Source organism: Hyperolius riggenbachi, chromosome 9 (assembly GCF_040937935.1).
Source record: "Hyperolius riggenbachi isolate aHypRig1 chromosome 9, aHypRig1.pri, whole genome shotgun sequence".
Taxonomy (NCBI): Eukaryota; Metazoa; Chordata; class Amphibia; order Anura; family Hyperoliidae; genus Hyperolius; species Hyperolius riggenbachi.
In genome coordinates, this window is record NC_090654.1 from 124,256,913 (window position 1) to 124,279,885 (window position 22,973).

The following is a 22,973-nucleotide window of genomic DNA, read 5'->3' on the forward strand; positions in this document are numbered from 1 at the left end:
AAGCACCCCTGTAAAGCCTAAAGGTGCTCATTGGACTTTGGACCCCTTAGCGCAGTTAGGCTGCAAAAAAGTGCCACACATGTGGTATTGCCGTACTCAGGAGAAGTAGTATAATGTGTTTTGGGGTGTATTTTTACACATACCCATGCTGGGTGGGAGAAATATCTCTGTAAATGACAATTTGTTAATTTTTTTTACACACAATTGTCCATTTACAGAGATATTTCTCCAACTCAGCATGGGTATGTGTAAAAATACACCACAAAACACATTATACTACTTCTCCCGAGTACGGCGATACCACATGTGTGGCACTTTTTTGCACCCTAACTGCGCTAAAGGGCCCAAAGTCCAATGAGTACCTTTAGGATTTCACAGGTCATTTTGAGAAATTTCGTTTCAAGACTACTCCTCACGGTTTAGGGCCCCTAAAATGCCAGGGCAGTAAAGGAACCCCACAAATGACCCCATTTTAGAAAGAAGACACCCCAAGGTATTCCGTTAGTAGTATGGCGAGTTCATAGAAGATTTTATTTTTTGTCACAAGTTAGCGGAAAATGACACTTTGTGAAAAAACACAATTAAAATCAATTTCCGCTAACTTTTGACAAAAAATAAAATCTTCTATGAACTCACCATACTCCTAACGGAATACCTTGGGGTGTCTTCTTTCTTGCACCCTAACTGCACTAAGGGGCCCAAAGTCCAATGAGTACCTTTAGGATTTCACAGGTCATTTTTGTTTCAAGACTACTCCTCACGGTTTAGGGCCCCTAAAATGCCAGGGCAGTATAGGAACCCCACTAATGACCCCATTTTAGAAAGAAGACACCCCAAGGTATTCCGTTAGGAGTATGGTGAGTTCATAGAAGTTTTTATTTTTTTGTCACAAGTTAGCGGAAATTGATTTTAATAGTTTTTTTTCACAAAGTGTCATTTTCCGCTAACTTGTGACAAAAAATAAAATCTTCTATGAACTCACCATACTCCGTACGGAATACCTTTGGGTGTCTTCTTTCTAGAATGGGGTCATTTGTGGGGTTCCTATACCGCCCTGGCATTTTACAGGCCCAAAACCGTGAGTAGTCTGGAAACCAAATGTCTCAAAATGACTGTTCAGGGGTATAAGCATCTGCAAATTTTGATGACAGGTGGTCTATGAGGGGGCGAAATTTGTAAGCAGGGTGGCCTTTTAGATGACAGGTTGTATTGGGCCTGATCTGATGGATAGGAGTGCTAGGGGGGTGACAGGAGGTGATTGATGGGTGTCTCAGGGGGTGGTTAGAGGGGAAAATAGATGCAATCCATGCACTGGGGAGGTGATCGGAAGGGGGTCTGAGGGTTTGGCCGAGTGATCAGGAGCCCACATGGGGCAAATTGGGCCCTGATCTGATGGGTAGGTGTGCTAGGGGGTGACAGGAGGTGATTGATGGGTGTCTCAAGGTGTGATTAGAGGGGGGAATAGATGCAAGCAATGCACTGGCGAGGTGATCAGGGCTGGGGTCTGAGGGCATTCTGAGGGTGTGGGCGGGTGATTGAGTGCCCTAGGGGCAGATAGGGGTCTAATCTGATAGGTAGCAGTGACAGGGGGTGATTGATGGGTAATTAGTGGGTGTTTAGGGTAGAGAATAGATGGAAACACTGCGCTTGGGTGGTGATCTGATGTCGGATCTGCGGGCGATCTATTGGTGTGGGTGGGTGATCAGTTTGCCCGCAAGGGGCAGGTTAGGGGCTGATTGATGGGTGGCAGTGACAGCGGGTGATTGATGGGTGGCAGTGACAGGGGGTGATTGATGGGTGGCAGTGACAGGGGGTGATTGATGGGTGATTGATAGGTGATTGACAGGTAATCAGTGGGTTATTACAGGGGAGAACAGATGTAAATATTGCACTGGCGAATTGATAAGGGGGGGTCTGAGGGCAATCTGAGCGTGTAGGCGGGCGATTGGGTGCCCGCAAGGGGCAGATTAGGGTCTGATCTGATAGGTAACAGTGACAGGTGGTGATAGGGAGTGATTGATGGGTGATTGATGGGTAATTAGTGGGTGTTTAGAGGAGAGAATCGATGGAAACACTGCTCTTGGGTGGTGATCTGATGTCGGATCTGCGGGCGATCTATTGGTGTGGGTGGGTGATCAGGTTGCCCGCAAGGGGCAGGTTAGGGGCTGATTGTTGGGTGGCAGTGACAGGGGGTGATTGATGGGTGATAGGTGATTGGCAGGTGATTGACAGGTGATCAGTGGGTTATTACAGGGAAGGACAGATGTAATTAATGCACTGGCGAATTGATAAGGGGGGGGGGGTCTGAGGGCAATCTGAGCGTGTGGGCGGGTGATTGGGTGCCCGCAAGGGGCAGATTAGGGTCTGATCTGATAGGTAACAGTGACAGGTGGTGATAGGGGGTGATTGATGGGTGATTGATGAGTAATTAGTGGGTGTTTAGAGAAGATAACAGATGTAAACGATACATTTGGGAGGTAATCTGACGGCGGGTTTGCGGGCGATCTAATGGTGTGGGTGGGTGATCAGATTGCCCGCAAGGGACAGGTTAGGGGCTGATTGATGGGTGGCAGTGACAGGGGGTGACAGGGGGTGATTGATGGGTGATAGGTGATTGGCAGGTGATTGACAGGTGATCAGTGGGTTATTACAGGGAAGAACAGATGTAATTAATGCACTGGTGAATTGATAAGGGGGGGTCAGAGGGCAATCTGAGCGTGTGGGCGGGTGATTGGGTGCCCGCAAGGGGCAGATTAGGGTCTGATCTGATAGGTAAAAGTGACAGGTGGTGATAGGGGGTGATTGATGGGTGATTGATGGGTAATTAGTGGGTGTTTAGAGGAGAGAATAGATGTAAACAATGGATTTGGGAGGTGATCTGATGTCGGATCTGTGGGCGATCTATTGGTGTGGGGGGGTGATCAGATTGCCCGCAAGGGGCAGGTTAGGGGCTGATTGATGGGTGGCAGTGACAGGGGGTGATTGACGGGTGATTGATGGGTGATTGACGGGTGATTGACAGGTGATTGACAGGTGATTGACAGGTGATCAGGGGGATAGATGCATACAGTAAACAGGGGGGGGGTGGTCTGGGGGGGGAGGGTCTGGGGAGAATCTGAGGGGTGGGGGGTGATCAGGAGGGGGCAGGGAGCAGGGGGGGGGATAAAAAAAAAATAGCGTTGACAGATAGTGACAGGGAGTGATTGATGGGTGATTAGGGGGGTGATTGGGTGCAAACAGGGGTCTGGGGGGTGGGCAGGGGGGGGGTCTGATGGGTGTTGTGGGCGATCTGGGGCAGGGGGGGGGAGAAATCAGTGTGCTTGGGTGCAGACTAGGGTGGCTGCAGCCTGCCCTGGTGGTCCCTCGGACACTGGGACCACCAGGGCAGGAGGCAGCCTGTATAATACACTTTGTAAACATTACAAAGTGTATTATACACTTTGTATGCGGCGATCGCGGGGTTAACATCCCGCCGGCGCTTCCGTATAGCCGGCGGGATGTTGCGGCGAGCGAGCGGTGACAGGCGCCGGCGGAGGATCGCGTCACGGATGACGCGATCGCTCCGCCCATGCCCTTAAATGGACCGCCGCCTCTGTGGGTGAGCCGGTTCTTAAGGGCTCCACTTCCCGGCCGCCTCTGTGCGTTAGGCGGTCGGGAAGTGGTTAAAGTACCCCACTTTTCACCCGCCCTTTTAAAAAACTTTTGTGTTTACGCCCAAAACATCGAAGATGTCTGGAAGTGGCAGCCAGCGCGGTTTGGGCAAGGGGAAGGGCAGCAAGGGAATCAGGAGGAGAGGGAGCAGCATTGTGGCAAGCCGCGGGCGCGGCTGCGCCACCATGCACAGTTCCGCAGCAGCAGCAGCAGCGTCAGTGGCTAACATTCCTCCTATAGCCACTGGCCGTGGACGCCTTGGGCGCCGCCCAGCAGGAGCATCTGCAACTCACGCTGCAGAGACACAGCAGCAGCAGCGTGTAGCACCTGCTCCGATTTTCCTCCAGCCGGGTCGGAAACGTCCCATTGAGGAAACGGATGCAGACACTGTGGTGCAACTGATGACGGAGGATGAGCAGCCCGCCATCAGCTCTGCATCCGAGGCCTCCACCCTCACCACCACCACCCCTGTTCGCAGCAGCCGCCCAGCAGGGCCTGGGGAGGAGGCCAGTTCACCGTCAGTCGCCGACCTGTCACTCAGCAGTCTTTTGACCCCAGGCACCATCAGGGTATTGTCTGCTGTTGTTGGCGATTTTGAGGAGGAGATGCTGATGGGCACTTTGGGGGAGGAGGGATTGGACAGCAAGACTGTGGCGACAGTCAAGCAGCCCATCCATGCATCAGGAGAGGAGTTTGGGGGGTCATCATCCCAGCAGGACATGTTTCAGGAGGGGGAGGATGATGATGACACGGTGACAGACAGAGACTGGGTGCCACCAGCTCCAGGGGATGTCGTCATGAGCAGCTCTGAGGAGGAGGAGGAGGATGCGCTTGTGGGCCTTGCAAGGAGGCGCATCATTGCAAGCATTGGCAGCAGTAGGCAGGTCCCCCCCCCAACCACCACAGGGAGACAGGCAGCAGCAGTTCCATGCCATAGGGGGTTGTTTTTGTCACCAATCTGGCGCTTTTTCACCATGCCCACAGTGTACAGCAAGTACGCCACTTGCAACCACTGTCAGCGGAAGTTGAGCAGAGGTGCAGACCCCTTAAAGTTCAGCACCAGCTCGCTCATCAACCACCTTGCTGCGAAACATTTCCACCAGCATGAGGAGTTCCAGAGGCTGAAGGCATCTGGTGCTGGCAGTGGCACCACACCCATCACTGCACAGCCTTCAGCAGCAACAGCAGCAGCAACAGCAGCCACCCGCCCTCCTGCTCCTCCAGCAGCAGCACCAGCAGGAGTGCGGAAACGCACTGCTCCTCCCCCCTCTGCAACTCCTGCCGCCGACACTGAGGCCTGTTCTGGCAGCCAGTCCTCAGTGGCCTCCTCTGCTGTCTCCGCTGATTCCCGTGCCAGCAAAAAGCGACGCCAGAGCCTTTTGAGCGAGTCCTTCCAGGGGGTGGTTAGGGCTCTGCCTCCCAGCAGCCGTCGCGTGCGGCAGCTGAACGGCTTGCTGGCACGGGCCATGTGCTCCCAACTCCTGCCGTACACGCTCGTGCAGGAGGGGAGCGACATGCGTGCGCTGCTTGCTTGTGCAGCCCCAGACTGGCAGCTCCCCAGCAGACACTTCTTCGCCCGCAAGGCCATTCCTGCACTGCACCGCTTTGTGATGGCCAATGTGGAGCGAGGGCTGGAGCACGCGGTTGGTGAAAGGGTCCACGTCACCATGGACTCCTGGAGCAGCCGCTTCGGGACAGGCCGCTACCTGTCCTTCACTGTCCACTGGGTCAGCTTGGTGGAAGGGGGTGAGGATGGGAGAGCAGCAGCGGGCTCAGCAGCAGCAGCAACACAGTGGGTGGTGCCACCCCGCAGGGTCGGGGGAACTGCAGCAGGTTCCTCCGATCCTCTGCCATCCTCCGGCACACCTGGCCAAACCCCCCGCCTCAGCAGCAGCGTGAAGGCCCGCCACTGCCAAGCGCTGCTGCAGTTGGTCAGCCTTGGGAAGACCAAGCTGACGGCAACCCATGTGTTGGCCAAACTCCAGGAGCATGAGAGGATTTGGCTGACCCCCAGAGGCCTCAGAGTCGGAGAGGTGGTGGCCGACAATGGGGCCAATCTGGTTGCCGCAATAGACAGGGGAAACCTGACCCACATCCCCTGTCTTGCCCACGTGCTGAACCTGGTGGTGCAGAAGTTCTTGCGCACCTACCAGGGGATGGGCGAACTGCTGGAAACGGCAAGGAACGTTGTGCGTCACTTCCGGTGCTCGGCTGCAGCCTGTGCGAGCCTGGAAGACGTGCAAAAGGAGCTGGAGCTGCCACGCCATCGGCTGATCCTTGACGTTCCGACTCGCTGGAACTCCACCCTGGTGATGTTGGAGCGTCTGGTTGAACAGAAGCACGCTGTCGACCAGTACCTTGCCCTGGCCACTGTTTCCGCCGCTCAGAGAAGGGACAAGACCAGCAACATCCCGTCCATCGTCCCCTATGATGACTGGAGGCACATGCAGCAGGTGTGCTTAGTGCTGGCTCCCTTTCTGCAGGCCACTAACATGGTGAGCAGGGACCATGCTATGGTCTGCGAGTGGGTGCCCCTGGTTTGTCTGCTGAACAGGGCCCTCGATGCTTTGCTGGAACAGGGAGCGGCAGCCTTGGACCAGCAGGAGCGGCAAGCAGCTGCACAGTCCACCTCTGAGGGGGAGGAGGAGGAGGACTTGGTGGAGGTCCCTGACCTTGCTGCTGATGAGGGGGATCAGCACAGCGCAGCTGAGTTGGTGCGGGGGTGGAGAGAGGATGAGGCGGCAGAGGAGGAGGATGAGGACAGCACTGCCGCCGATGTGCCAGCAGACGTGGCCCGCCTCTTCCCAATGGCAGCGCACATGCTGACGTGCCTGCGCAGGGACCCCAGGGTGATCCAGATGAAGCAGAGGGAGGACATCTGGATCAGCATGATGTTGGACCCGCGCCTCAAGTGGAAGTTGAGCCAGTTCCTGCCGCCTGCAGGAGGAGACCCAGCGCAACAAATAAGGAGCTTGCAGCAGGCCCTTGTTGAGCGCTTGGAGGAAGCCTTCCCCCAGCCTTCCACCCCCACTGTCCAGCCAGCACAGAGGCAGCAGCAGGTGCCTGCATCCAGCAGCAAGCACCCCACAGACCTGCTGTCTCTCAGCCACGAGCTCTACAGGACTGTAGAGGCTCCGGCAGCAGTGACTAGAGAGGAGGTGCATGCAGCAGCATCCTCCTCCGGTCACAGCCAGCGCCTGACCCGCATGGTGGCTGACTACATGGGGTCCTACAGCGGGCTTGACAGCGATGCCCCTGTTGATCCCATGGAGTATTGGGTCAAGCGCCTGGAGATCTGGAGCGAGCTGGCGCAGTACGCCCTGGAAGTGCTGTCCTGCCCCCCTTCCAGCGTGCTGTCCGAGCGCTGCTTCAGTGCAGCTGGTGGCATGGTCACCGAGAAACGCTCACGTCTGTCTCACAAGTCTGTGGACAGACTGACGTTTCTCAAGATGAACCAGGCGTGGGTGGAAGGCGAGTTCCTGGCCCCTGTTGTCGGCGAGAGGGGGACATGAACTGGCTGCCGGAACTTAGAACCATCGTTAATGTGCCTTACCACCCTTTACCACCTCCTGGCTCCTGCTCACTAAGCCAGCCTGGTTCACTTTGACTATTACGTCACCTGCAGCCACACATTTTACAACTACAGTGGGCTGCTGTGTACTGCACTTCTGCTGTCTCTCTGTGTTTCCCACTGCCAGGGTACACAGAATTACCTTCTGCTGCCACTCTGCCACCAGCTATTACGTCAAACAATAGCTATATATCTGTGTAATTGGTTGTAAAACCAAAATTACAAAACCATTCAAAAAAAAAGGTTTAATTTTTCAGAGGTGCCCGGGTTGAAAACTGTGTTGTCCCAGTTGTGTATTGGACACGATGTGGGCTGCACGACCGCTGTCTGGGACCTCCTGTTGTGTTTATTTACAGCCCTGGTATCACCCGCTAGGTACCAGGGCTATTATGTCACGCTGCCTGCCTGCTGCCACACTCACACTACTCCTCCATTCCTCCTGCTGCTGCTGCTGTCTCTGTGTTTCCCACTGCCAGGGTACACAGAATTACATTCTGCTGCCACTCTGCCACCAGCTATTACGTCAAACAATAGCTGCTCACATTACTCCTCCATTCCTCCTGCTGCTGCTGCTGTCGGTCTGTGTTTCCCACTGCCAGGGTACACAGAATTACATTCTGCTGCCACTCTGCCACCAGCTATTACGTCAAACAATAGCTATATATCTGTGTAATTGGTTGTAAAACCAAAACTACAAAACCATTAAAAGAAAAAAAAGGTTATTTTTTCAGAGGTGCCCGGGTTGAAAACTGTGTTGTCCCAGTTGTGTATTGGACACGATGTGGGCTGCACGACCGCTGTCTGGAACCTCCTGCCTGCTGTGTTTATTTACAGCCCTGGTATCACCGCTAGGTACCAGGGCTATTATGTCACGCTGCCTGCCTCATTGACTGCCTGCTGCCACACACTCATCCTCCTCCTCCTGCTGCTGAATTTACCTCCTGCTGTCTGTGTGTTTCCACTGCCAGGGAGCACATACAATTGGCGCTTCCAACATGCGTGCGCCACCAGCTATTTGTTACGCTCAAAAATAGCTGCATTTCTTTAAAAAAAAAATTGAAAAGAGAAATAAGTGAAGAAGAAGAAGACGATATAGAAAAAGAAGGAGAAGAAGAAGAAGGAGAAGAAGAAGAAGAAGAAGGAGAAGAAGAAGAAGAAGAAGAAGAAGAAGAAGAAGAAGAAGAAGAAGGAGGAGAAGAAGGAGGAGAAGAAGAAGAAGAAGAAGAAGAAGAAGAAGAAGAAGAAGAAGAAGAAGAAGAAGAAGAAGAAGAAGAAGAAGAAGAAGAAGAAGAAGATGAAGAAGATGAAGAAGAAGAAGAAGAAGAAGAAGAAGAAGAAGAAGAAGATGAAGAAGAAGAATACGAAGAAGAAGATGAAGAAGAAGAAGAAGATGATGATGAAGAAGATGAAGAAGATGAAGAAGAAGAAGATGAAGAAGAAGAAGAAGAAGAAGAAGAAGAAGACAATATAGAAGAAGAAGAAGAAGATATAGAAGAAGATATAGAAGAAGAAGATATAGAAGAAGATACAGAAGAACAAGAAGAAGATATAGAAGATAAAGAAGAAGAAGAAGAAGTATATACAGTACTGAACAAAATTCTGGACACAACTTCTCTTTCCACCATTTTTTTTTAAAGGAACATCCCCACATAATCACTTGCTGTTGTTACATGGAAAAAAAGATGTTTCTTGCATCATTCACCCTCAAAACAAGTGTTGGAAGCTATTTAAGGCCAATTCGAATAGTCAGCTCGAATAATGAGCTCGAATACCGACTCGATTAGTGAGCTCGAAGTCCGAGGTCCAATCGAATAGTAAAAATTATTCGACTCGAATATTCGACTGACCTCGAATAATTTACTATTCGAATTCGACCAAACTCGAATTTTAAAATGGGGTATTTGAGCACCACTGGTTGTAAGCACCTCTTAAATCTAATTTAGAAAACACCTTGGCCCCCACTGCTTGAGAGAATAGGTAATCAATTATTGGTAAAGGATAACGGTTCTTTACCATGATTTTGTTCAATCCTCTATAGTTAATGCAAGGTCTCAATCCGCCATCTTTTTTTTCAACAAAAAAGAAACCCGCACCAGCTGGAGAGGAAGAAGGTCGAATAAATTTCTTTAAGTTTCTTGAATAAACCCCCCCTAATGGCCTTGTCTTCAGGACAGGTCAAATTATAAAGATGACCACGAGGGGGCATAGTTCCAGAATGCAATTCAATAGCACAGTCCTAAGGTCTATGCAGTGGGAGCTTATCAGTAGCCTGTGGAGAAAAAACATCAGCAAAATCATGATAAACAGTACGTAATTTCTCAGACTCAATATTGGTTTAAGCAAGCGTAATTGGTTTAAGCAAGTGTAATTCAAGACAAGACTTTTCACAATGAGCAGACTATTTTATCAATTGTCCTGACTGCCAATCAAACACAGGATTGTGCTGTGTGAGCCAGGACATACCCAACACTACATCATAGGAAGGCATCTCAAGACAATAAAATGTAATTTTCTCAATATGTCTGGCTCCCACCACTACTGTAATTTCTGAGGTCAGTGATAAAGATTGACCTTTTTGTAACACAGAATCGTCAATAGCAGTGATACAGATAGCTTCAGATACTGTAACTAGTGTTGGGCGAACACCTAGATGTTCGGGTTCGCGAACGTTCGCCGTACATCGCCGCGATGTTCGGGTGTTCGACCCGAACTCCGAACATAATGGAAGTCAATGGGGACCCGAACTTTCGTGCTTTGTAAAGCTTCCTTTCATGCTACATACCCCAAATTTGCAGGGTATGTGCACCTTGGGAGTGGGTACAAGAGGAAAAAAAAATTAGCAAAAAGAGCTTATAGTTTTTGAGAAAATCGATTTTAAAGTTTCAAAGGGAAAACTGTCTTTTAAATGCGGGAAATGTCTGTTTTCTTTGCACAGGTAACATGCTTTTTGTCGGCATGCAGTCATAAATGTAATACATATAAGAGGTTCCAGGAAAAGGGACCGGTAACGCTAACCCAGCAGCAGCACACGTGATGGAACAGGAGGAGGGTGGCGCAGGAGGAGAAGGCCACGCTTTGAGACACAACAACCCAGGCCTTGCATGAGGACAAGAAGCGTGCGGATAGCAATTTGCGTTTTGTCGCCATGCAGTCATACATGTAATACAGATGAGAGGTTCAATAAACAGGGACCGGAAACGCTAACCCATCACAGATGTTCATTGTTCATGTTACTTGTTTGGGGTCCGGGAGTGTTGCGTAGTCGTTTCCAATCCAGGATTGATTCATTTTAATTTGAGTCAGACGGTCTGCATTTTCTGTGGAGAGGCGGATACGCCGATCTGTGACGATGCCTCCGGCAGCACTGAAACAGCGTTCCGACATAACGCTGGCTGCCGGGCAAGCCAGCACCTCTATTGCGTACATTGCCAGTTTGTGCCAGGTGTCTAGCTTCGATACCCAATAGTTGAAGGGTGCAGATGGATTGTTCAACACAGCTATGCCATCTGACATGTAGTCCTTGACCATCTTCTCCAGGCGATCGGTGTTGGAGGTGGATCTGCACGCTTGCTGTTCTGTGTGCTGCTGCATGGGTGTCAGAAAATTTTCCCACTCCAAGGACACTGCCGATACCATTCCCTTTTGGGCACTAGCTGCGGCTTGTGTTGTTTGCTGCCCTCCTGGTCGTCCTGGGTTTGCGGGAGTCAGTCTGTCGGCGTACAACTGGCTAGAGGAGGGGGAGGATGTCAATCTCCTCTTTAAAGTCTCCACAAGGGCCTGCTGGTATTCTTCCATTTTGACCTGTCGGACTCTTTCTTCAAGCAGTTTTGGAACATTGTGTTTGTACCGTGGATCCAGAAGGGTATAAACCCAGTAATTGGTGTTGTCCAGAATGCGCACAATGCATGGGTCGCGTTCAATGCAGTCCTAGGCCGAAGAGGTCATAGCCTAGGGTCACAAAAACCTGTTTATTTGGGCTATTTCAATGGTAGTGATGGTGACGTACATAAATCTCAGCCATGGCCGTTAGCAATGTCTGAATTTCACGAAATGTCTCATGCAGGTAGAAGACATATTGTTAGACTTGGATTCCAAAGATGGGGTCCCTACATCTCTGCAAACCAGAGTTACAGGGCTCCAAAATTGGTAAAATCCCCCATAGGCTTTCATTGGGCCTCCTATTTACAGTTCCAAAATCTCACATCTTTTCAAAGGGCAAATGATCAGCAGTGGCAAATTTTCTAGCATTGTAGGGACCCTTAGGGGGAACATGACTGGTGAGTTTCGGGCCCCTAGGCCGAAGAGGTCATAGCCTAGGGTCACAAAAACCTGTTTATTTGGGCTATTTCAATGGTAGTGATGGTGACGTACATAAATCTCAGCCATGGCCGTTAGCAACGTCTGAATTTCATGAAATGTCTCATGCAGGTAGAAGACATATTGTTAGACTTGGATTCCAAAGATGGGGTCCCTACATCTCTGCAAACCAGAGTTACAGGGGTCCAAAATTGGTAAAATCCCCCATAGGCTTTCATTGCCTCCCTATTTCACTTTCCAAAATCTCACATCTTTTCAAAGGGCAATGGCTCAGCAGTACCAAATTTTCTAGCATTGTAGGGACCCTTAGGGGGAACATGACTGGTGAGTTTCGGGCCCCTAGGCCAAAGAGGTCATAGCCTAGGGTCACAAAAACCTGTTTATTTGGGCTATTTCAATGGTAGTGATGGTGACGTACATAAATCTCAGCTATGGCCGTTAGCGACGTCTGAATTTCACGAAATGTCTCATGCAGGTAGAAGACATATTGTTAGACTTGGATTCTAAAGATGGGGTCCCTACATCTCTGCAAACCAGAGTTACAGGGGTCCAAAATTGGTAAAATCCCCCATAGACTTTCATTGCCTCCCTATTTCACTTTCCAAAATCTCACATCTTTTCAAAGGGCAATGGCTCAGCAGTACCAAATTTTCTAGCATTGTAGGGACCCTTAGGGGGAATATGACTGGTGAGTTTCGGGCCCCTAGGCCAAAGAGGTCATAGCCTAGGGTCACAAAAACCTGTTTATTTGGGCTATTTCAATGGTAGTGATGGTGACGTACATAAATCTCAGCCATGGCCGTTAGCAATGTCTGAATTTCACGAAATGTCTCATGCAGGTAGAAGACATATTGTTAGACTTGGATTCCAAAGATGGGGTCCCTACATCTCTGCAAACCAGAGTTACAGGGCTCCAAAATTGGTAAAATCCCCCATAGGCTTTCATTGGGCCTCCTATTTACAGTTCCAAAATCTCACATCTTTTCAAAGGGCAAATGATCAGCAGTACCAAATTTTCTAGCATTGTAGGGACCCTTAGGGGGAACATGACTGGTGAGTTTCGGGCCCCTAGGCCGAAGAGGTCATAGCCAAGGGTCACAAAAACCTGTTTATTTGGGCTATTTCAATGGTAGTGATGGTGACGTACATAAATCTCAGCTATGGCCGTTAGCAACGTCTGAATTTCACGAAATGTCTCATGCAGGTAGAAGACATATTGTTAGACTTGGATTCCAAAGATGGGGTCCCTACATCTCTGCAAACCAGAGTTACAGGGGTCCAAAATTGGTAAAATCCCCCATAGACTTTCATTGCCTCCCTATTTCACTTTCCAAAATCTCACATCTTTTCAAAGGGCAATGGCTCAGCAGTACCAAATTTTCTAGCATTGTAGGGACCCTTAGGGGGAACATGACTGGTGAGTGTCGGGCCCCTAGGCCAAAGAGGTCATAGCCTAGGGTCACAAAAACCTGTTTATTTGGGCTATTTCAATGGTAGTGATGGTGACGTACATAAATCTCAGCCATGGCCGTTAGCAACGTCTGAATTTCACGAAATGTCTCATGCAGGTAGAAGACATATTGTTAGACTTGGATTCCAAAGATGGGGTCCCTACATCTCTGCAAACCAGAGTTACAGGGCTCCAAAATTGGTAAAATCCCTCATAGGCTTTCATTGGGCCTACTATTTACCGTTCCAAAATCTCACACCATTTCAAAGGGCAATGGCTCAGCAAGGGCAAAACTCACCAGTCATGATCCCCCTAAGGGTCCCTACAATGCTAGAAAATTTGGTACTGCTGAGCCATTGCCCTTTGAAAAGATGTGAGATTTTGGAAAGTGAAATAGGGAGGCAATGAAAGTCTATGGGGAATTTTACCAATTTTGGAGCCCTGTAACTCTGGTTTGCAGAGATGTAGGGACCCCATCTTTGGAATCCAAGTCTAACAATATGTCTTCTACCTGCATGAGACATTTCGTGAAATTCAGACGTTGCTAACGGCCATGGCTGAGATTTATGTACGTCACCATCACTACCATTGAAATAGCCCAAATAAACAGGTTTTTGTGACCCTAGGCTATGACCTCTTCGGCCTAGGGGCCCGAAACTCACCAGTCATGTTCCCCCTAAGGGTCCCTACAATGCTAGAAAATTTGGTACTGCTGAGCCATTGCCCTTTGAAAAGATGTGAGATTTTGGAAAGTGAAATAGGGAGGCAATGAAAGTCTATGGGGGATTTTACCAATTTTGGAGCCCTGTAACTCTGGTTTGCAGAGATGTAGGGACCCCATCTTTGGAATCCAAGTCTAACAATATGTCTTCTACCTGCATGAGACATTTCGTGAAATTCAGACGTTGCTAACGGCCATGGCTGAGATTTATGTACGTCACCATCACTACCATTGAAATAGCCCAAATAAACAGGTTTTTGTGACCCTAGGCTATGACCTCTTCGGCCTAGGACTGCATTGAACGCGACCCACGCATTGTGCGCATTCTGGACAACACCAATTACTGGGTTTATACCCTTCTGGATCCACGGTACAAACACAATGTTCCAAAACTGCTTGAAGAAAGAGTCCGACAGGTCAAAATGGAAGAATACCAGCAGGCCCTTGTGGAGACTTTAGAGAGGAGATTGACATCCTCCCCCTCCTCTAGCCAGTTGTACGCCGACAGACTGACTTCCGCAAACCCAGGACGACCAGGAGGGCAGCAAACAACACAAGCCGCAGCTAGTGCCCAAAAGGGAATGGTATCGGCAGTGTCCTTGGAGTGGGAAAATTTTCTGACACCCATGCAGCAGCACACAGAACAGCAAGCGTGCAGATCCACCTCCAACACCGATCGCCTGGAGAAGATGGTCAAGGACTACATGTCAGATGGCATAGCTGTGTTGAACAATCCATCTGCACCCTTCAACTATTGGGTATCAAAGCTAGACACCTGGCACAAACTGGCAATGTACGCAATAGAGGTGCTGGCTTGCCCGGCAGCCAGCGTTATGTCGGAGCGCTGTTTCAGTGCTGCCGGAGGCATCGTCACAGATCGGCGTATCCGCCTCTCCACAGAAAATGCAGACCGTCTGACTCAAATTAAAATGAATCAATCAGGGATTGGAAACGACTACGCAACACTCCCGGACCCCAAACAAGTAACATGAACAATGAACATCTGTGATGGGTTAGCGTTTCCGGTCCCTGTTTATTGAACCTCTCATCTGTATTACATTTATGACTGCATGGCGACAAAGCGCAAATTGCTATCCGCACGCTTCTTGTCCTCATGCAAGGCCTGGGTTGTTGTGTCTCAAAGCGTGGCCTTCTCCTCCTGCGCCACCCTCCTCCTGTTCCATCACGTGTGCTGCTGCTGGGTTAGCGTTACCGGTCCCTTTTCCTGGAACCTCTTATATGTATTACATTTATGACTGCATGCCGACAAAAAGCATGTTACCTGTGCAAAGAAAACAGACATTTCCCGCATTTAAAAGACAGTTTTCCCTTTGAAACTTTAAAATCGATTTTCTCAAAAACTATAAGCTCTTTTTGCTAAATTTTTTTTCCTCTTGTACCCACTCCCAAGGTGCACATACCCTGTAAATTTGGGGTATGTAGCATATAAGGAGGCTTTACAAAGCACGAAAGTTCGGGTCCCCATTGACTTCCATTATGTTCGGAGTTCGGCTCGAACACCCGAACATCGCGGCCATGTTCGGCCCGAACCCGAACATCTAGATGTTTGCCCAACACTACACGTGACCCGTTCGGCCAATCACAGCGCTAGCCGAACATTCGGGTAACGTTCGGCCATGCGCTCTTAGTTCGGCCATGCGCTCTTAGTTCGGCCATATGGCCGAACAGTTTGGCCGAACACCATCAGGTGTTCGGCCGAACTCGAACATCACCCGAACAGGGTGATGTTCTGCAGAACCCGAACAGTGGCGAACACTGTTCGCCCAACACTAACTGTAACCATAGGAACGTGCAATTGTAAAACCAAAGATTTGTTCATGAAATTAGCTTCTGTTCCACAGTCAATGAAAGCACGACAATTATGATTTTTTTCACCAATACAAATGGAAATTGGTATCAAGATACATTCAGATTTTAGAGGAAAAAACTGCCCGCTTAGACGAGTTTCCTCAACCTCCTAAGCGCAGAAGTTTTCTGGCTTCTGTTTTTTATTAGGACAAGCAACTGCAAAATGCCCTGTACCCTCACAATAGAAACACAATCCCCATCCCTTCTCTTGGCTTTTTCTGCCACAGATAACTTGGAGACACCTAACTGCATAGGTTCAGGATTATCAGCCACAGAAACTGGAGGAGGAGAAGGGACTGTTGGGGCTGAACAGGACCAGATTGGCTTCACGTAAGATAATTTCTCATGATGTCTTTCTCTTAGACGTTGATCGATTTGAATAGTAAGATGGACCAACTTTTTCAAGGTATCAGGAACTCCTACTTTTAGTTGTTCAGATAAGCCAAGTCGAAACTGATTCACAGAGGCGCTTTGCTTTGTAATAGATCTACATGAGTTTTATGCTCTGTTCATAGCCTGGGGAAGCAGGATATGCCTGCGAAAAGCATTGCACTTTCTGGAGTATGTGAATAAATATTTGGTTGAACTCTATCAACAATTTGGTGTGTCTACTTGGAGGAGGGAAAACCACCTTGGCCTCCCCCGACTTTTTATCGACTTTTATCCTTTTGGCGCCTCTGTTTGCTTGTACATGTTCTAAGTCCACCCTTGGTGGAGGGGTGTTGTCCCCCCTTTTTGCCTATCTACATAGAGTAACGTCTTAATCCTGAGTGGGGACATGTCTAATCTCCCCACCTGCCTTCACAGTGGTTGCCCGAAAGGTAACCCTGGTTTGTGAGTATTAATATCATATACTTACTTTGTCACACCCATATTACCAGTACATACTACACCATATTGGGCTCTCTGTGTCTTTTTCTGTATTCCAAGTCAAAATTGATGTTTTAGAGCAGGTTCATGCCACAAGGTTTCACCTGCCCACTGTCTGAATTCAATTGCATATTCCTCAGCAGGCTTTTTCACTTGACGCAGATTTTGTAAAACACTTTCTGCATAGGCTCCTTTGCTTTTATCCTCATATAGATCAGATAACACTTCAAAGAAAGTAGTGGTATTGACAAGAGCAGGATGTTGTTGGTCTAACAAACGCAGAGCCCAAGCTTGAGGTTCACCTTGTAACAAAGAAATAATTGCTCCTACTCGAATATGTTCATTAGCGAATGCCTGGGTAGCAAGGAAAAATGTAGATAACAAGCACTTCGGAACAGTTTAAATTTAGCTCTGTCTCCAGAGAATCTTGCAGGCAGTGGAAGTTTAGGCTCAGGGTCAGGATTACTAGGAACAGCATTAGACACTGAAGTTTCTTCAACTTGAATACTGCTTGCATAAACAGGAGTAGATGCAGAATTACTGAGTTGTTTAAATTGAGTATGAACTTCTTCCACAGAAATACATAATTGAGCAACTAGTTCACAGAGAATATTTGAAAACGCTCCCTGTTAGCAACAATCTTGCAGATTTGGCGTGATACTGTAAGGCTTGACAGGCAATGTCCTCACTGAGTTCCTATGCCCCAATCTATTACTGCGGCTCTGAGCCGTCCAGTTCAAGTAACATGCAAGGGATATCCAGTAACAGTCCAAAGCCTGTGCAGGCGGCGAGCAAGGGGTGTCCAGTAACTAGCAGAGGTCGGTCCAGGCGGCAAGCAAGGGGTGTCCTGTAACTATCAGAGGTCGGTCCAGGCGGCAAGCAAGGGGTGTCCTGTAACTAGCAGAGGTCAGTCCAGGCGGCAAGCAAGGGGTGTCCAGTAACTAGCAGAGGTCGGTCCAGGCGGCAAGCAAGGGGTGTCCAGTAACTAGCAGAGGTCGGTCCAGGCGGCAAGCAAGGGGTGTCCTGTAACTAGCAGAGGTCGGTCCAGGCGGCAAGCAAGGGGTGTCCAGTAACTAGCAGAGGTCAGTCCAGGCGGCAAGCAAGGGGTATCCAATAACAGGCAAGGTCGGTTCAGGCAGCAGACAAGGATTTCCAGGAATCAAGCAGAGGTTAATCACAACAGACAAGAATAGTCAAATACAGGCCAAGGTCAATATCCGGAGTATCATTAGCAATTGAGTGTGCACCCAGCAACTAGCCAAAGCTATGCTTATCACGGGCGATGACTGGGAGCAGTCTGCAGGTTTAAATACAATACATCACCCAATCAGTGGCCAGCCACACTCTGCACATCCAATCACACAGCAAGGCCCTGCCTGGGTGTCAGCTGTAAAGGCAGCTGACCGGAGTCAGCTGACTATTGTTTACCTTTGCGGATGGCGTACTGGGAACGCACCTGTGAGCAACTGGAAGCAGCGGATTCCGATCAGGTCTCGGTGGAATCAACATTAACAACAGGTATATTCCTTATACCTGGTTTGTAAATACATGTTTTATAGCCATTACGGTCTGGCTGTAGGCTGTAGCCCTGTTTCCCACATGCATTACCAGCATTTTTATTTAAAGAGAAACTCCGACCAAGAATTTAACTTTATCCCAATCAGTAGCTGATACCCCCTTTTAGATGAGAAATAGAATGATTTTCACAAACAGACCATCAGGGGGCACTGTGTGACTGATTTTGTGCTGAAACCCCTCCCACAAGAAGCTCTGAATATCGCGGTACTCCTGGCAAACTGCCACAATGTAACAATGTTCACAGACAGGAAATGGCTGTTTACAGCTGTCTGTAACAGCCAGAGCAGCAAGGAACAGCTAAATAACCTGCCCACAGTAACAATGTCACCATGTAATAAATGTCAGAATGTGAATCTGGGAGAGGAAAGATTTTACAATGAGCAAACACTGACTAAATCATTTATACATAATTATTGTAAAAATAAAGCACTTTTTTTATTACATTATTTTCACTGGAGTTCCTCTTTAATGATGTGAGTGGTACTAATTGTTGCTCCCTGTAAAAAGGGTTGACCTATGCATTGATATGTGCCCTAAAATTGCTTTCAACTTAAAACTCAAGTCCTGGAGCATGAAGTGTCCGCTTACGTGATGCCACATTGTCTCCTAATATTTTCCATCTCTGTTATTTCACTTTCTGTGTCACAGTTTTGCTTTGAACCTAAGTAAGTAAATGTTTAATAATGCTACTGAGCTTCATGGGAATATATACAAGTATTACACTTTAGCTCTTATCTTTGTGCACGCAGATAATACTTCTTTACAGAACTACTTCATGCTAAGTTAGCTGAGACTGAGTGATGCTAAGAACTAATGGAGAGATTTTTTCCCTGATTCACAGTTTGCTCTGCTTCATGCAGCTTAGCCTAATGCCATAACTTTTTCTATGTCTTCATAGAGCACAAGGGGAAAAGAGGCGCACAGGGTATGATAAAACCAGTTATAAAGAAAGACACCTCTGACAATTTTTGGCTCACAACACCTTTTAGGTATTTTTATTTGGCCTGAGGAAGTGGGCACAGTTCCACGAAACATGATGCCAGTACATGTTAAAGATAGGGATCAATGGATTCTGCAGCAGGACAATGATCCAAAACACATCAGCAAGTCCATCTCTAAATGGACTAAAACAAAAATAAATTGAAGGTTCTAGAATAGCTTAGTAAAAGTCTGCACTTGAAATTAATTCAAATGCTACAGCATGACCGTTAAAAGGTGGTCCATGCTCGGAAACCCTCCAAATCAGGGGCGTAGCAATAGGGGGTGCAGAGGTAGCGACCGTATCTGGGCCCTTGGGCCAGAGGGGCCCCAAAGGGTCCACCCTCTATCAAAGTATTAGTTCTATGTTGATCCTGTGTTGGTAATAATCACTTCTATAGATGCTTTGAATAGTAGTAATCCTTAACACACTGTTCCCCATCCCCTTCTTGCACCTCTAATACTGTGGTTGTCCTTGGCAGGTTTTGGTGCGCCACATCAATTGTTATGTATAGAGTGCTTGGGGGGGGGGCCCCATGTAAAACTTGCACCAAGGCCCACAGCCTCTTAGCTACGCCACTGCATTAAAACAATTGTTCAAAGAAGAGCGTACCTAAATTCCTCCACAGTGAAGATTTATTGCCAGTTATTACAAATGTTTAATTGTAGTTGTTGCTGCTACAGGTATGGCAATCAGTTATTAGATGTGTAAGGTGATCGAAATGCACTCTGAGAGGAAAAAGCACAGAGACAATGGGAGCCCAAAGTGCAGTAAGTCACAGTGTTGAGTAAAATATATAGCGGTGGATTGTGGTTCTCACAAAGGAGGGTTGCATACGGCTACCGACCACTGAAGGCAGGTGGAGACCAACAAACCGGACTCCACTCAGGTGTCCAGCTCCACTTGACGTGGTCGTGCTCTTGATAACAGATTCCAGATGGCTATGGGGATAAAACACCTAACCATGAAGAATACCCCTCCCGAGGGAGGGTGGGAAAGAGGTGCCAAAGGAGTAGTAAATCTGTGTTAAAAACATGGTTCACCTTATCTGAATGCTCACCTGCATGGTAGACGCACCGTCTACCTCTATTCTCACTCATGCACAACTGTTTGATTGTTTTTGTTATTGCAAAACTCAATAAAAATATTGAAACCAAAAACAGCTAAAATTGGAAAGATTGAGGTGGCTTACCTCAAGGATGACACATTTGTATGGGGAATAAATGAACTTAAATATGCACTAGGCTGTTAATAGGCAGTTATTAGGTTTGGGGGTAATTACTTCTTCGCATAGGGCCATGAAGGTTTGGATAGTGTTCTTCGCTTAATAAATACAATCATCACATTAAAACTGCTCTTTGTGTTTACTTGGCTTATCATTGCCTAAAATAGAAATTTGTTTGATGATCTAAAACATTTAAAGTGTGACAGACATGCAAAAAACATAATAAATCCAGAAGGGAGCAACTCTGTTGTGTGCAGAAAGTGTATAATGTATCTATGGAAAGAACACTATATCAGTGGCGTACCTAGGGCATTTAACACCCGGTGCTGGATATTATAAGACACCCCCCCTTCCAACTCCCCCCCTCCCCCAAAAAAAGGAGCGAGTGTGGCATACTAAGCGTGCCACGGTGGGTAATGCCAGGTATAGGTGCTCCCTGTATAGCAAAGTGGGCAGCATTTCACCAGAAATCGTAAATTGGGCAGCATTTCACTAGAAATTAATCGTAAAGTGGGCAGCATTTCACCATAAATTAATCGTAAAGAGAGCAGCATTTCACCAGAAAATAATAGTAAAGAGAGCAGCATTTCACCAGAAATCGTAAAGTGGGCAGCATTTCACAGAATATAATCGTAAAGTGGGCAGCATTTCACCATAAAGTAATCGTAAAGAGAGCAGCATTTCACCAGAAATCGTAAAGTGGGCAGCATTTCACCAGAAAATAATCGTAAAGAGAGCAGCATTTACCATAAAATAATCATAAAGAGAGCAGCATTTCACCAAAAATCGTAATGTGGGCAGCATTCACCAGAAAAGAATCGTTATGTGCGCAGCATTCACCAGAAAATAATTGTTATGTGTGCAGCATTCACCAGAAAATAATCTCTATGTGCGCAGCATTCACCAGAAAATAATCGCTATGTGTGCAGCATTCACCTGAAAATAATCGCTATGTGTGCAGCATTCACCAGAAAATAATCGTTATGTGCGCAGCATTCACCAGAAAATAACCGATATGTGCGCAGCATTCACCAGAAAATAATCGCTCTGTGCGCAGCATTCACCAGAAAATAATCGTTATGTGTGCAGCATTCACCAAAAAAACATCGCTATGTGGGCAGCATTCACCAGAAAATAATCGTTATGTGCGCAGCATTCACCAGAAAATAATCATGATGTGCGCAGCATTCACCAGAAAATAATCTCTATGTGCGCAGCATTAACCAGAAAGTAATCGCTATGTGTGCAGCATTCACCTGAAAATAATCGCTATGTGTGCAGCATTCACCAGAAAATAATCGTTATGTGCGCAGCATTCACCAGAAAATAACCGATATGTGCGCAGCATTCACCAGAAAATAATCGCTCTGTGCGCAGCATTCACCAGAAAATAATCGTTATGTGTGCAGCATTCACCAAAAAAACATCGCTATGTGGGCAGCATTCACCAGAAAATAATCGTTATGTGCGCAGCATTCACCTAAAAATAATCGTTATGTGCGCAGCATTAGAGATGGGCCGAACCTCCAATTTTAGGTTCGCGAACCGGGTTCGCGAACTTCCGCGGAAGGTTCGGTTCGCGTTAAAGTTCGCGAACCGCAATAGACTTCAATGGGGATGCGAACTTTGAAAAAAAAAATAATTATGCTGGCCACAAAAGTGATGGAAAAGATGTTTCAAGGGGTCTAACACCTGGAGGGGGGCATGGCGGAGTGGGATACACGCCAAAAGTCCCCAGGAAAAGTCTGGATTTGACGCAAAGCAGCGTTTTAAGGGCAGAAATCACATTGAATGCTAAATGACAGGCCTAAAGTGCTTTAAAACATCTTGCATGTGTATACATCAATCAGGTAGTGTAATTAAGGTACTGCTTCACACTGACACACCAAACTCACCGTGTAACGCACCGCAAACAGCTGTTTGTGTAGTGACGGCCGTGCTGGACTGGTGCGCACCATGGCGAGATTGCAGGTTTTGGTGGCTTTACAGCCCATATGGTCGCCTGAACAGGTATACAGTGGCGGGTTCACTGAACAGAACAGGTATACAGTGGCGGGTTCACAGAACAGGTATGCAGTGGCGGGTTCACTGAACACAACAGGTATGCAGTGGCGGGTTCACTGAACAGGTATACAGTGGCGGGTCCACTGAACAGAACAGGTATGCAGTGGCGGGTTCACTGAACACAACAGGTATGCAGTGGCGGGTTCACTGAACAGGTATACAGTGGCGGGTTCACTGAACAGAACAGGTATACAGTGGCGGGTTCACAGAACAGGTATGCAGTGGTGGGTTCACAGAACAGGTATGCAGTGGCAGGATCACTGAACAGGTATGCAGTGGTGGGTTCACAGTACAGGTATGCAGTGGTGGGTTCACAGAACAGGTATGCAGTGGTGGGTTCACAGAACAGGTATGCAGTGGCAGGATCACTGAACAGGTATGCAGTGGTGGGTTCACAGAACAGGTATGCAGTGGCAGGATCACTGAACAGGTATGCAGTGGTGGGTGGGTTCACAGAACAGGTATGCAGTGGCAGGATCACTGAACAGGTATGCAGTGGTGGTGGGTGGGTTCACAGAACAGGTATGCAGTGGCAGGATCACTGAACAGGTATGCAGTGGTGGTGGGTGGGTTCACAGAACAGGTATGCAGTGGCAGGATCACTGAACAGGTATGCAGTGGTGGGTGGGTTCACAGAACAGGTATGCAGTGGCAGGATCACTGAACAGGTATGCAGTG